At 37.4% G+C, this 15,719-nt stretch overlaps 1 protein-coding gene across 4 annotated transcripts in view; it reads right to left on the bottom strand.

Moving 5' to 3' along the window:
- Positions 1-15,719, bottom strand: part of LOC149564801 (gamma-glutamyl hydrolase 1-like) — a 152,072-nt gene that overhangs the window by 132,734 nt on the left and 3,619 nt on the right. The gene's annotated exons all lie outside the window — the stretch shown is intronic.

Genomic DNA, 15,719 nt, shown 5'->3' with positions numbered 1-15,719 from the left:
TAAATGACTAAAGAAACCAAGAATGCGGTATTTAGATTTGAATCCCTATTGACACACTTATTCTTCCAAGTGATTAGACAGTTCCCTAGTATGACAAGACCAGGAATGGATCAATGATCATTGTACAATGAGTTTGATAACTCATCATTACAGGAAGCAATCTGAGGAGATGTTAATGGAGAATATTTCAAGAATAATGAAGAGTTTTCAATCAGTTATGAAACAAAGATTCAAAATTCCACCAATTTTGGTTGAGTAGTACAAGAATGACATCTGCTTCATGGTTGAAGCAGATGTTACCTGTATGGAAGTAGTAGAACCAAGAGTGAAATTCATAGACCCTATGGTTTAGGAAATGAGTGAAGAATTGATTTAAGGTTATGCGAAGATCATCTTAGAATCTAACAAAGATATGGAATGTCCTAGATGGGGGGCATATGAAGAGAAAGTTAAGGATGTTCATAGCGAACTTCATAGCAAGGATATAAAGAAGAAAGTTGACAAGAAAATAGAAGCTATAGTAAAATAATCAGGCATGACAAGAGAAGAGTACAAAGAGGCAATGGGTATAGCCATGGAGATGAGGGCTATTGGATAGACAGAGGTCTTCGTTGCTACACCACTCGCAGTTGCAGGAGCAGAAGAAGGTGTCACAATGGCAGGGCCATCCACACAAATCCCTAGTGCACCCTATGTTGCAGTATCTTAGGTACAACCTACTGTTGTATAGCCTAAGGAGAAAAATGAAGAGGAGGTGAGGATAATAGGAGGACAATTAGTCACCCCTCCCAGCACAAGAGAGTTTGAAAGACTTACAAAGGTGAAACAAGAAACAGCAGAATCACCATCAAAGAAAAGAACAAAGCAGTTATCAAGTGGACCAAGCAAGAGGAGAAAAACACTACAAATGATAGAATCTGATGAATCAAAAGAGGAATCAGAAAAGTCAGAGGATAGACCAATTGAGGCAGAGGTAAAGAAGACTTCGGGTAAGTAGCCTTGGAAACCCAAAGTGGAAAACTTGAATGTTCAAAACATTGATAATACAAATTTTGTACAATTAAATAAGTTTTACCATTTCTATAATAATATGGATAGAATGCAGTTAGAAAATGTTGTAGTTAGACACATGATTTTGACAAATAAGAAATTTGAGATATACCACAAGATCTGTACAATAGGTTGATAAACAGAAAGAGAAGAGTGATAGATGAAGACAGAGGAATCAAAGAGAATCAAATCACAAAACTCTATAAGGTTAATATAGATGATGATATAAAGAGTATAATGAAGGGTATTAAAACCTTGCTACGAAACAAAAGAACAATTTTGTTGATGGGTGGTAACTATAGAGAGGTAAATAAAGAAACAGAATTAGCAATTGTTAAATTCATGACCTCTACACCTTATGTTGCTAAGTGGAGCAAAGATTTAGGGGGAGCACTCCCTATGACAAAAGAAAAGAATGTACCAGTAGAGTCCGCAGTGGTAGAAGCAAAGCCTACAGAGATTGTACTAGCAAATAAACTAGTGGTAGAGACAGCAAAGGACACTGTGATGACTATATCAACACCGCAGATAACAATTGGTCCTAATACCGTGCAGGTGGACAGTACAAAGATAACTGTTGATGAAAAAAAGATCCATTAAGGATTATGGCCGCAATGTTGGCAATTTGACCAGCTACACTAGCTCAACGGAAGATGAGGAAGAAGAGAAAAAGAAAGAAGAGGATAAGGAAAAGAAAACGCAGAAAGAAGAAGGTAGAAAAGAAAAAGAAGCAAAGAAAAAGGAAGAAGAAAGAAGAAGAGGAAAAGAAAAAGAAAGGAAAAGAAGAGAGGAAGAAGCAGGAAGAAGAAGAAAAGAAAAAGGAAGAGGAAGAGAGGAAAAGAAGAGAAGAAGAGGCGAAGACGAAAAAGGAGGAAGAAGAGAAGAAGGTATGTATACCTAGCTCATCTAGGACACCTCTTACTCTTGCAGCCCTGATAGGATCTAATGATGATGATCAGACTAAGCTGATCTCATCTTTGAGCAAAATAATTGATAAAAATAGAAAGGTAAAGAGCTTGCAGAAATCTCTAATGGATGTCACAGAGAAGTTGCAGAACACCCTAGATGTATGGATGACTGAACCTGATCTGGAAGATTGAGCAAAAGTTGTGGTTCAAGCTTTTGATGTTGAAATCACAAGTCTATCTGATGTAGCAGCAATACAAGCTCAAGCAAAGCATGATGCATAGATGTTTGACATTATATGTCAAAACATCATAAATGACTTAAGAGCTCTTGATGCATGCATCAAGGAGCTGAGAAGATGCAAGCAAGAAGGTAAGGCATTATATGCCAAGTGTGCCATGTCATTCAAATGCACCAAGGACAATGATGAGTTGAAGATGGAGCATGGTGAGGTATAGGGTCTAGCAGATCAACTTCAACAACCAGGTATAAAGATTGAAGACATTGAGGCACAAACAGGGAAGACTTATGATGAGATAAGTCTTATAGATATGAATAGAGAAAGGACAGCAAAGAGGTTCTCACTTCTGAGAGAACATTTGGCTTTAAAGATCAGTACACTTGAGCAGCAAGTGGAAGAATGTCTAAGAGTGAAGATGTAATATCCCTTTCTGGATATTTTACCAAAAACCTGATATATATATTTGCAGATTTCAAATCCGAACAGTAACCCAAAATTCAAGATAAATTCCAGAATTTAAATCAATTTCTAACCAGCACATTTGCATACAAGAAACTTAGAAAAGATTATTTTATTTCTCCAATATTCAGAAACTTGTACATAAACCAGCGGATTAATACAAATAACTGTCCAATAACGTTACTGTATTATATAACAGCAATACAATAACATGCAACAGTCCCAACAATCCAATCTTAAAAACAGAAATGACAGTCAAATTGGCAATGTATATTAAAACCTGTAAGAAGGCTAGGTTTGCGTCCAACCTTCAAAGATTCTTCAAGGGTTTGTGTCCTAGAAGAAATAACCAGCAACTATTTCCAGCTACCAGATTAATATTTGTTTGAATAATATAATCTTCATATATATATCCTCTCATGTGGAGCATCGTTGTACCTTTATCACTTTTCCCAATGTGATGCACACTCTTTTAAGCAATGTGGGATAAAGCACCTTTTTTTTTCCTTTAGTCACTTAAGTGAACATAGTAACTTTTTAAAATAAAGTAACAAATTAAATGACTTTAATAGTCACTTAGTCAGGAAACCATATAATCATCAAGCACTAAAATAGCTAACCAAATGAACTCAGATAATCACATGCAATAACTCGTTGGAAAGCTCTTGGCGAGACGCTTCCAAACCAACATTGAGGTACCAAAAATACTGGGCTTTGTTTACTTACTAAAAATAGTAAGTATCTGGACAACCTGCCAAAACTGCTCCGATGGGTCTAAAACTGGAAATGCCTAGGCCAAACCTCAAACTAAACCTTGTAAAGAACGTTTCCGCCCCTAAAACCTAGGCGAAGCGAGCTAGCACACAGAACTATAATGTCCCAGAAAAAGGGGACATTACAAAAGACATCTTTTGACAAGTTTGTTTATTCAGACTTAAATGCAGTTGAAAAAGCATCCTATGGGTTATGAACTCTACTCAGTATCTCAGAGGGAGTCAAGGATTCATGGGAGAAGAACTTTAAGTGTTTAAAGGCAAGCTTTGATGACTATATCACATGTCTATCAGCCTGATACAGAGGTAAAAGATTCAAAATTCTGAGTTGCATATAAATTTTGACACCTTTGTAATTGATGTCAAAGGGGGAGTAATATAGGAAAATTGTATGATATTTATAAGGGGGAGTAATATAAGGAAAATGTGTAAAAGTATAATGTGAGAGGGAGTAACAGAATAAGTGCATGATGTAATAAGAGATATAAGGAAAGATGGTTATAAATTTAATATTTGTAAAAGCCAAGTTTTTGTAAAATTTTGATCACCATTTCGGGAATTAGCCAATTTTCCCATATGTTGCCATCAATACCAAAGGGGGAGATTGTCGGCAATTTGGCTAAGTAGTACAAGTTGGAATAAAGTAAGAATTGTCATTTATGGCAACATATTCTTTATATAAAGAAAGCATTGTGTACAGATGAAGATTCTACAGTTAGACATGGAAATTTGTCTAAGTACAAGATAGTTTATTTGATAGAACAGAGACAGTTCTGATATGTACGAATGACAGAAGCTTTATTGGCACGTGCACATTTGGGTACGGACAGTACAGAGTGTCAAGATGACGTATGTAAGTGCGCGAGTCAGTACAATTAGTACGGAAGAAGATATGACAGATTTACTAGTTGCAACAGTATACAGGCAGAACAGAGCATAATAGTATGTGGGTAATATTTTGTTTACAAAATAATTACTAAATTAATTAGGGAGGACATCCTAGATGTTAACCCTAAGATGGCAAGAGATACTTTTTCTTTTCGTCAAATGTGTGGAAGCTTGAAGGCCAACTAGACAGTTTTTGTACGTTGTAAAGGTATAAAGGAAAGATTGTAATATGCGAAGTTGTGTCGAGTTACTAGTGACATTCAAGCTTATGTGAAAGTTGTATATGTGATATGCAAACTATATGAGATGCAAATTCTGATGTATGATCAAAGGTATGCGAAGAGCAGCAAGTGTTATATCAGATATTGAAGATATCAGCAGCAAGCAAGAGGTTTTTTTGTCTAACTTTTTGTATAAAAGAACTATATTGTATATTGCATGTTTGGGCAGTGGGCTCATCTTGCATACATTTTGTAATCGTACATAACAACTCCTAATAGGGTTGAGGCTTTTAACAGGGCCTAGTCCTCTAACAAGGACCGAGACACTATATGTATGTAATAGACTCCTAACATGGTCAATATCCTTAACCGGATATGTAATGTCCCCACCTAAGACTTGCTCTTAAATTCACTTCTAGTTTTTAACTTGAAATTTTTTTTATTGATTTTTTATTTACTTCACTTATAAAGACAATTTTATAAATAATTATCTGATGTAATCACTAACTACTTAGTAGCTTTATTAGTTTCTATGCTTTAATTTACCTTAATCCCCCTCCTTACCGTAGCCTTTTTACCTTCTAATCTTAGTGCCCTTCTCTCTTGCAAAACTCCCCTACTACAATTTTGGGTTTATTAGCATGTGTTTGACTTTTCAACTTATGGTATTTGATATTAAAAACAAGTTCTCCCTTCTATTAAATCTGTCCAAGCTTATTATGGTTCACATGAATCTCCTTAATACTATGCAGGTTCTCTTTTATGTTATTTCAGATTTTTCCTATCTTATTATGTATATTCTGTTGTCGTTGTATATGCTTAGTGACTAGATGTCCAATAAGATTAATTCCACTAAAACCTTCAATACTATCTTCTACAGTCTTGTGAAGTTCCTTACTCCGTCTAGTATTAATGTCAGAATTTCCAATCTGAGATTGTCGAATTGTAATTTTTTAGTATGAAAAAAAATTATTCTTCCCCAAAACTATTGGGTGTTCGTTCCATTTAATATCTACATGGAGGGTGGCATCTCCTTCAAAAATCGTTTCATTATAATGCCTGATATGTTAGGTTTTGTTTATAAGATATCTGATGCAAATATGCTATTTTAATATTTGGCATGAAATATATTAATGTTTAATGTGAATTATGTTAATTATGAATTATTTTATAATATTATTCATATATGATTATCGAGTTTCTAATAATGTCTTTATTGATAAGTTTTAATCATTATTCTTTTCTAAGATAATAGGTTTCACTATTATATTATTTCTCTATTTTAGTAATGTATTATATAAATAAATAATTATTACCTTTCAGTTTAATCGCTTTTAATTATTATTTATATGGTAATCAAAAAAAATTATTAATTAATTATTAAATTTTATCTATAATAGGGGACATGACAGGATACTTTTGATTAGTGCATCATTTTCTGGGTACCATCCCCACCGGGGTTTTCCCTTGGCCTGGGTTTCCCTAGTTGACAAAATATGGGGTTATGAGTTCTCTTTGTGTATGGTTATGTTTACTGTTCAGCATTGTTAGTTTACTTTCTTATGCAAAGTTACAAGGCAATTAATAATATCAACTTTTGGGCTAAATTTTGTAGAATACTGATTCATCACCACCCCCCCCTCAATATTCCCTATTTCTAACATTAGTCTCTAATGATTAAATGGTCACAAACTTGACAAGTTTTAGGGATCCAACCTCTCCCAAATACAAGACCTCACTAATTTTGCTATTAGGTCTATGAATCCCCAATTAGCCCTCCTAATTCAGTTTTTGACCCAAAACTCTGACACAACTTGGGACAAGTAATCTTGGGCAGGGAGGACTGTAATGTCCCCAATTTAGCAAGTTCCTGGAGGAGGATTGGTCAATTTATTGTTGCAATCCTTGTGAGCTAACAGTAGATTTTGACAGTCTCTGTGGCAGACTTGTTATTTATAGTAAGTCTATTTTTGCATTATTACAATATTTGGCAGTGCAGTGATGATACTGGCAGTTGGTTGTCATCCACAGATGATTGAGCATTTTATTGATGGATTTTATATTTATTAAGTTATTAATGAGACTTCATTATTATAAAAGCACTTTATGTTATTTCATGTTACAATTTTGTGTTGTGAAGTTGAAGCCTCTCAAGTGAGAAATGTGTACAAGAAGCTGAATTGCACAATTGAGTTATAAATATGACTCCAATTGTGAGAATTAATTATCCAATTAGTTGTTCATTGCTTTGATAATTTTTGGGGGTTTGAAGGTTGTGATATTTCTCCATATCCCATTGATGATGTATAGTGGAATTGGAATTTGACCTCTAAGAATGTGTTTGTATCTTCCATTATTGGTTGATTGTAGCTAGGAAGATATTGTCGGTGCTGAGAATTTATTGTGAACTCAATTGCAACAAGGAGGTCTGATTCTACACAAGCATCTAGAATCTGTATTTGGTGGCGTGGTTATTGTCTGGCAAAATTAGCGATTAATTCCTGGTATTTTTTGTAATGTTCCTAAGGTGAACTTGACCTGTAGGTGATCTCGATCCGTAGACAATTACTTAGATAGCCTTGTCGTATGCTCCCAGTAGCAAAATGCTTCAGGAAGTTCTTCCTCCGTGCCTCAGGTAGTCTTTCCAGTGCCTTAGGATGTTCTCCTCCATGCCTCGGGTAGTCTTTCCAGTGCCTTAAGTAGTTCTCCTCCGTACCTCGAGTAGTCTTTTCAGTGCCTCGAGATGCTCTTGTCTGTGCCTCAGGAAGTTCTCCTCTGTGCCTTCGAATGTCTTTCCAGTGCCTCGGGATGTTCTCCTTCGTGCCTCGAGATGTTCTCCTCTATGCCTCGGGATGTTCTCCTTCGTGCCTCGAGATGTTCTCCTCTATGCCTCGGGATGTTCTCCTCCGTGCCTTGGGATGTCTTTCCAGTGCCTCGAGATGTTCTCCTCCGTACCTCAGGAAGTCTTTCCAGTGCCTCGGGATGTTCTCCTCCGAACTGCTACCTGGAAGGACGACTTACCTCAATGAATGCTGTGGATTTGGGAGGCCGTACGGCTATGTTGAGACCAGAGAAGATGCAATCCATACTTCAGTTTAGATGCCCTACGAACTGACCAGGATGGTCGTACAAGTGGAAGGTTAGCCATACAAATGTTGGACGATGCTGTACGGTGGATTAAGAAGCCGTACAAACTATACAGAAGGCCATATGGGAGAAGGAGAATGCAATTTCAAGCCGTACGGAGCAGTGTACGAGAGAGAGAGGATGGTATGTGGGAAGGAAAAGATGGAGAGGCCGTATGAGGAGCAAATGATATGCTAAATGGAAGCCATACGGTGGCTGGAAGAAGGTCGTACTGTGCCTTGATAGGCCATACGGTGATGATAAGAAGGCCGTACGGAGAGAGTAAGCAACTGGAACTGAAACGCAAACTTGCACATACAAAACACAGAGAATTTGTAGATGGAAATTCACACAAATAGAGAGACTTGAATGCAAATAATGAATAATGTTCCAATATGCCAAATCCAATCAAAATAACACATATACCAACAGAATAGGGTGAGGGTTGAGTCCCACCGAAACCACAACAGCCAAATAGGGAAGGTATTTCACTTCCGAAATGGTGAACAATGCTGAACTCCAACAGGAATCCGCAGTACAGAGAGATATAATCCAAAAGCATACCTACAGACTACCTACAAGCCGTGCTTAAATACCTGTCGGGAAACTTCCTAAGGGTGTACAAAGATAGCCGACGGTGACACAAATTACGAAAACAAAATAAAAATGGGTCTGAGATAAATTAAATCAATCGACTCGTTACAAAGTTTAATTTATTATTTATTTTATAATGGGAACATTACATTTTTCAAGCCGCCATTGTTGCATTTGGAGAGCTGAATTAATTGAGCGATTGGGGAATCAATCTCACCCTGTCATGAGTCTAGACGCATTCTCTTGTGAATTTAATGCCAAGCTTAGCATGCCTCTGCTGCAAATACAAGATGCCAATAATAGGTGAATCACTACACATTTGACCTATGGTTGAGGGTCATTTATGGCGTCAAAGTCCAAGTACTCTCAACACTAGTTTGGCGACTGCATTACCAAGCATAATGTGGGGACCCCATACTTGCTACAACATTGTTATTAGACTTGCCTATGGTGGACGTCTTGTTGCATATTTAGTCTACTAATGTAAACAAGTTTTTCTCCCTTACATGATTGCAAATTTGTTGAGAATTAAAGAAGTGGATTCTAGTGTTAAGCTTCTTGGAAAATTTTGAGCTTGCATGGTTATTATCTCTCTGTTTATTTCAGTATATCATATTGAGTGAATTGTTTTTAAAAAAAACTATATATTTCAAAACAAACAAATAAGCAAAAAAACACAAAATCTCAAAAAATATCATCACAATTATTCGGCATAGTAAATAAGAGCCAACTTGGGCTCTTTTCAAAAAGTCTCAAGTCCTCTTAGAGACAAACTGATCCAAATTAATGCCTTGCTTCTTGATGTCTTCCTCCAACATCCATGTGGCTTTTGAGTTTGGTAGTCCTCTCCGCGTAACCAAGTGTTCCCAATACGGAACAATACAGCTTGTGCCTTGTCCTCTTGGCTTCCCTAGTAGCCAAAATACCTTCAATTTGTGGTGCCTCTATCTGTGGTAATTCATTTACCCAATCTTCATCATTCAAGGTTGAATCTACTTATTGAGCATCTCCATCCTCAGATCCTTTGAACATGGTCAAAGCTGCTACATTAAGTATATGAGAAAACCTATATCAGGTGGCAACTACAAATCGTAAGCATTTGCTCCATAGTTTGCTAAGATCCTGAAGGGACCAATTTTACTCATCATAGGCTTATTGAGACTACTCTTGGGAAGTCTCTCAATGATCAAATACACCATCACTAGTTCTCCAACAATAAATTACACATCTCTTCTCCTAACATTTGCCCTGTTCTTGACCTATTCTAAACATTTTTGCAAATAATCTCTTATCTATTCATGAACCTCTCTCATGGCTTATGTCATGTCTTCAGCAAGAGCACTCCTTTTGTCTAAGCCTTGCATATCCCCCGATTAAAAAATTCCCTTAGGATGTTGCCCATAAACTATTTCAAAGGGACTCATACTAGTGCTCTTGTTGGTTGAATCATTATAGGCATATTCTTCCTGTGGTAGTACTATATCCTACTTTTGCCCATGATCCTTTCCCAAACACCTCATTAGGTCTCCCAGTGACCTGTTTACTACCTCAGTCTACCCATCAGTTTGAGGATGGCAGGCAAAACTGAAGGCCAGGTTTGTTCCCATCTTCCACAATGTTCTCCAGAAGTGTCCCACAAATTTGCTATCCCTGTCAAACACAATGTTCAATGGTAATCCATGTAACCTAACAACTTCTTTGAAAAAGAAATCTTGCTATATAACTAGCTTCATTTGTAGTTTTACAACGAATGAAGTGAGCCATTTTACTGAATCTATCTACCACTACAAACACATTGTCAAGACTAGCCTTTGTTCTAGGCAGCCCCATTACAAAATTCATACTCGAGTCTCCCAAGGTCTATTTAGAATAGGTAAGGGTTATTACAACCTTGCATTGCTTGATGTTCCTTTGGCTCTATGGCATATAACACAACTCTCTACCATCTTTCTGACATTGTTTGCCAACTTAGGCCATTAATAGAACCTCCTAACCAAATCTAGTGTTTTGTTGAGTCCAAAATGACCCCCTAGACTACCTTGGTGCTTCTCTTTCATCACAATGTCCTTCATAGAACACTTGGGCACACAAAGTAGACTTCCCTTGAAAAGTAAACCATTTTGCAAAGTGTAATCAAAATACTCATTGTGAAAACTGTTTTCAGACCTATTGCACACATCATAAATGTCTTTGAAATCATGATCCTCAACATACATTTCCTTGAGTGCTTCAACTCCCATGCTTTGCAACTAAACCTCATGTATTGTCAAAACCCTTCTGCTAAGTGCATCTGCCACCTTGTTGACTTGTCCCTTCTTGTGCTTGATGACGAATGTAAAGACTTGGAGGCTCTCCACCCACTTCATGTGCCTATTAAAATTTTCCTATCCATTTAGAAAACTCAGAGCACAGTTATTAGTATAAATAAAAAATTCTTTTGTGAGTAAGCAATGCCTCCATTTCTTTAGGGCTTGAAACATATCATATAGTTCTAGGTCATATGATGAATACTTCCTCTTTTCTGCATTCATCCTTCCATTGAAGAAAGCCACTGGCCTGCTCTTAACTCAATACTGCACCAATAGTCAATCCACCAACATCACACTCTATAGTGAACACTTATTAAAATCAAGTAAAACTCTGATGGGGTACTGAGCAACCTTCTTTGACTATTCAAAGCTTCTTTTACTTCCTCTGTCTAAGCAAACTTCACCTTTCCTCCACCCTTTATGGCCTCAAGGATTGGGGCACAAATATAATTGATGTTCTTGATGAACTTCCTATAGAATGTGGCCATACCATGAAAGCTTCTAACCTCTCTAGAATTCTTAGGTGTAGGCCAGTTTAGGATAGCCTCTACCTTTGATGGATCTATTTTTAGATCCCCTTTTGATATCACAAATCCAAAGTATATCAATTCCTGCTTCATTAATTCACTCTCATCCAATTTAATTTGCAGCTTCTTCTCATGCGATCTCATGATCAGCATTTCCAAGTGCTTAAGGTGCTCTTCTCTGCTCCTACTGTAAGTCAAGATGTCATCAAGATACACCACCACAAACTTTACAATGAAATCATGCAAGACCTCATATATCAACCTCATAAAGGTGCTTGGTGCATTTGATAGACCAAATGGCATTACAAGCCATTCATAAAGACCCTCATTGGTCTTGAATGCAATTTTCTTCTCATCCCCTTCTCTGATCCTAATTTGATGGTATCCACTTTCGAGGTTGTTTTCGAGAAGTGGGTAGCCCCACCTAAACAATCCATCAAATCCTCTATTCTAGGGATAGGAAACCTATATCTGATGGTTATCCTAATAGTAGCCCAAGTTCCATCCTTTTTTAGTGCCAAAATAATGGGTACTGCACAGGGTCTAGGACTTTTCTTGATTAATCCTTTAGATCTCGCACTTGGTTTGCTACTTTTGCATTTTGTTGAGGGGTGAGTTTATAGGCCACTTTATTAGGCAATATTGCACCAAGGATTAAGTCAATTTGATAACAGATGTCTCTGACAGGAGGAAGGTTATTAGGGACATCCTTGGCAATTGCATCTTCATACCTCTCTAACAATTCTCTGACTTCTTTTGGACCAACATTACATACCCTCAATTTCTTTTCTTCCTTGGGTTTCATGACTAAAGCAAACCCTATCCCTTCCTTTTTCATTGTTTCTGCAAACTCTTTGTCTCATACAACCATCACACTTCCACCTAATTGTTTGGTAGTTTCTTCTTCAATCAAAGATTGATTCGTATACACTTTACCATGCTTTTGAAAAGAATAGGTGTTCTTTTTCCCATCTAGATGAGCCTTCCTATCAAACTACCATGTTCTTCCTAGGAGGAGATGGAAAGCTCCATAGGCAAGATATCATATAGAGCCTTGTCCTTATATCCCCCTATACTGAATTTTTTCCAAGAATGTATATTCACCACTACATGTTGCTCTCTATTCAACCAAGAGACTTTATAGAGGCCATTGTAAGGCACAGTTTCTAACTTCAATTTATTAGCAGCCTCTTCAAAGATTATATTATCAATATATCCAGAATCAATAATCACCTTACAAACCTTACCTTGAATTTTGTAGTTGATCTTGAACAATGCTCTCCTCTGAGGTGGATCAGCCTTCTCTGCAACAATTGGCTCCTTGATTAGGGTTCTTCTTATCATCAAGGTCTCTCCTACTCCTGAATTCAATTTCAATTCAAGAGATGTTACACTCCTTGCATCTTCTTGGACCAATGTAGTCCTTCTCTCTCCACCATGGGAAGTTAAGGCATTTTCAAGGCATCCATATAAAGGAATCCCTAATTGCTTGTAGGTAAAACATCTCATGTTTACAAATATGGATCCCTTGCCTGATCCATTTGCTCCACCTCTACCATTGGATCTTTTTCCTCCAAAGCCACCTCTATTATTGGAGTCTCTTGTCTGCTCAGCTTGATTAAAATCCCCAAAAGATCTTCGGCCTAATCTACCTCCAAAGTTTCCTCTATTGTTTTTCCCTCTTCCTCTTTCACGCTGTTCTTGCCTTCTTCTTGTCTTCTCTTCCACCTTCAGTGCCAACTAATAACACTTGTGTATTGTATCAAGGCACAAAAGGTTAAGTTCTTCTTGAATATTTATCCTACGACCATTCCTCTTCTACAGTCTTGGATCTCATACACATTCTAAAATTCTTCATCATATGTATTCACATCCATTTCCCTTTGTCTTAGGTTTTTTATTTTCCTATGAAGTTGCACTTCATAATCCTCGAGTACATAAGTTTCTTTTCTCTTAGCAACCATCCCCTTCTAAGAAGAGATTGCATTCTTTCCCAACTTTGTCCTTTCTGTTTGGACAAAGTTCCACCATGTAAGGGTTGCTCCCCTTATAGCTTTGACTTGGCAATTTTCACCTTTTGACCCTCAAGTATGCCTTCACATTCAAATTGGTTCTCTAGGGCTTCCAACCAGTCCATCACAACATCAACATCCATTCTTCCACTAAAAGTGGCTACTTCAATTTTTCCTTCCATGCCCTAATTTAGAACATTAAGGAGTGGCCTTTGCTCTGTAGAAACTTCTTCTCTCATCATGCCCAGGGATTCCCTGTTCAACTCCATCCCCTTTTTCTCTAACAGAGTTTTCTCCACCACCTTCATCTAGTCCTTGAGCATTTCCAACTCCTTTCTAAGCTATTTATATCGGCTTCTTGTTCTTGCGACTTCTTTGCAAGTTTTGCATTACTCACCATGATGGATATCTCTCCCTCTAATTCTTGGAATGACATCAACTCCTCTCTCCTACTCCCACAAATCAACTTGCTCTGATACCAACTTGATGAGGAGGAAACTTGCTTAGAATGGTCGTTCACCTTACAATAGGCTTATTTGCCTATTCTTTACAAAAATGTCAATCATAAGTACTAGGAGTACTTACACCCTTCCAAATCACTTCCTTAGTATATCAAAATGCACCTACAATCCATTGAACAAATAAGCCACAAGTTCCACTTTTCACTCATTCTTGGGTACTTGGATACAAAGGTATAAACAAGGACATTTTAGGGGTTTCACCACCTACACCCATTCTCCAACAGAACTATCAATAGGATTAGTATCCAATGGCCAAATGGTCACAAACTTGAGATGTTTTAGGGATCCAACCTCTCCTAGTTACCCAATTAGCCCTCCTAATTCAGTTTTTGACCCACAACTATGAAACAACTTGGGATCTCTCACAACTAACACCAGATTTGGATACCTTTTTGGCTTTTATCCCAAACTCACAAGCTTCATGTGAAGGTGACACTATCTGATCAAGGTTGCCTTTATAAGGCACCTATTTAGGCTTAATAGGTTAGTTACACAAGGTTGCTACTAGACCCTCATTTTTGTCCATTCAACCATTCAAACTAACACTACCAACACCTTAAAACTCAGTCAACCTTCACAATGTGATTAAACCCCTTGATCTCACTCTTCAAATCAAATTACCCTACTCTTTTATACAATATTGCCTATCACAGAGAGATGCCAGGCTGCTAGGGCTTTCCCTCATAATTAGCCATAAGGAGTGGCAACAAAAATGGTTTTAAAATGTAAATGTACACGCATGGGCCCTGCAATCCCCCAAGTTTCAGATTTTTCCGACCATGGATGTAGGCCCAATACCCATTGTTTGTCTCCAAACCCTAGGTAACAAGGGTTTCAAGTAAGCGATAGAAAAATTAAGCTTTCTCCCTTATCCTCAAACTTCAAAATTTCAAACCTGACGCAAAAGAACGACGAAATAATGCTCTAAACTCCACCCTACCAATCCAGTAACATAGGAAACACGTATAAGAAACACAAAAGTTGCTGCAATTCCTCACTGTTTTCATTCAACAACTTGCAATATCTCCATCACCACCCATGTACGGACCATTACAAATGTTTTTCAATGTGCTCTCAAAGGTTAACTAATTTTTGAATTAGTTGCCCGTTATCCCCTAGTTTGCAAAAGTTGACAACTTTTTACTGACAACTTTTTGCAAATGTTGTCAATGACAACATTGCAACTTTTTGAGCAATTTTGCATTTTTCAACTCCCTAAGTACTCAAAGACCCAAAACAACATGAATGACTATGACAGTCTTAAAAAATCATGAAAAACATGATCAAATGGTTTTTCTCACATTTTGACCCCATTTGACCAAATATACCCAATAATCCCTAATTTGGTACTAAAATACAAATCTATGCCAACTTTGGTCTGTAACCACTTTTGCCCATTACATTATTGGTCTACATGATTCAAGTGACCTTATTACATTCAAAATTGATTTGGGCCTCCCAATGCAAACTTGAGGTGCTCTTGCACAATCAATAAACTTTGGTTAATGAGAAAGCATGGGTAGAATTCCAAATAGGAGAGCATAAGGATAGCTTTCCTTGTGATGTAGTTACAATATATGCATGTCACTTGTTACTTGGTTGCCCTTGGCAATATGATGTAAAGACTCAACATGATGGAAAAAAGAATGTTTATAAAATAACCAAGGATGGTGTGAGTTACACCATGAATCCCTTAACTGATAATGCAGGAGATGAAGAACAGGGATCAGGCATCTTGTTAGTGGGAGAGAAGGAAATGTTGCAAACCTTGAAGGGGGAAAATGTTGGATTTGCCTGGTGTTGAAACCAAAGGATATGACAGGAAAGTCTAGCGCAAAGGAGAAGGACATTCCTATGGAGGTGACAGTTGTTGCAAAAGTATGAAGGTGTTGTGGTGGAGGATATGCCTAACTCTCTGCCACCAATCCGGGATATAAACCATCATATTGACTTCATCCCTGGAGTCACTTTGCCAAAAAAAGCAGTATACAAGATGACTCCTCTCAGAATGAAGAAATTGCTAAACAAGTGCAGGAATTACTTGACAAAGGGTTGATAAGGAAGAGTCTCAGTCCATGTGCAAAAGTATGAA

The sequence above is a fragment of the Cupressus sempervirens genome, chromosome 3 (genome assembly GCF_028749045.1).
Source record: "Cupressus sempervirens isolate cs-2001-9-10 chromosome 3, ASM2874904v1, whole genome shotgun sequence".
In the NCBI taxonomy this organism is placed as follows: domain Eukaryota; kingdom Viridiplantae; phylum Streptophyta; class Pinopsida; order Cupressales; family Cupressaceae; genus Cupressus; species Cupressus sempervirens.
The sequence above is the reverse complement of the archived record's forward strand: the minus strand, read 5'-3'. Positions and strand labels throughout refer to the sequence as shown.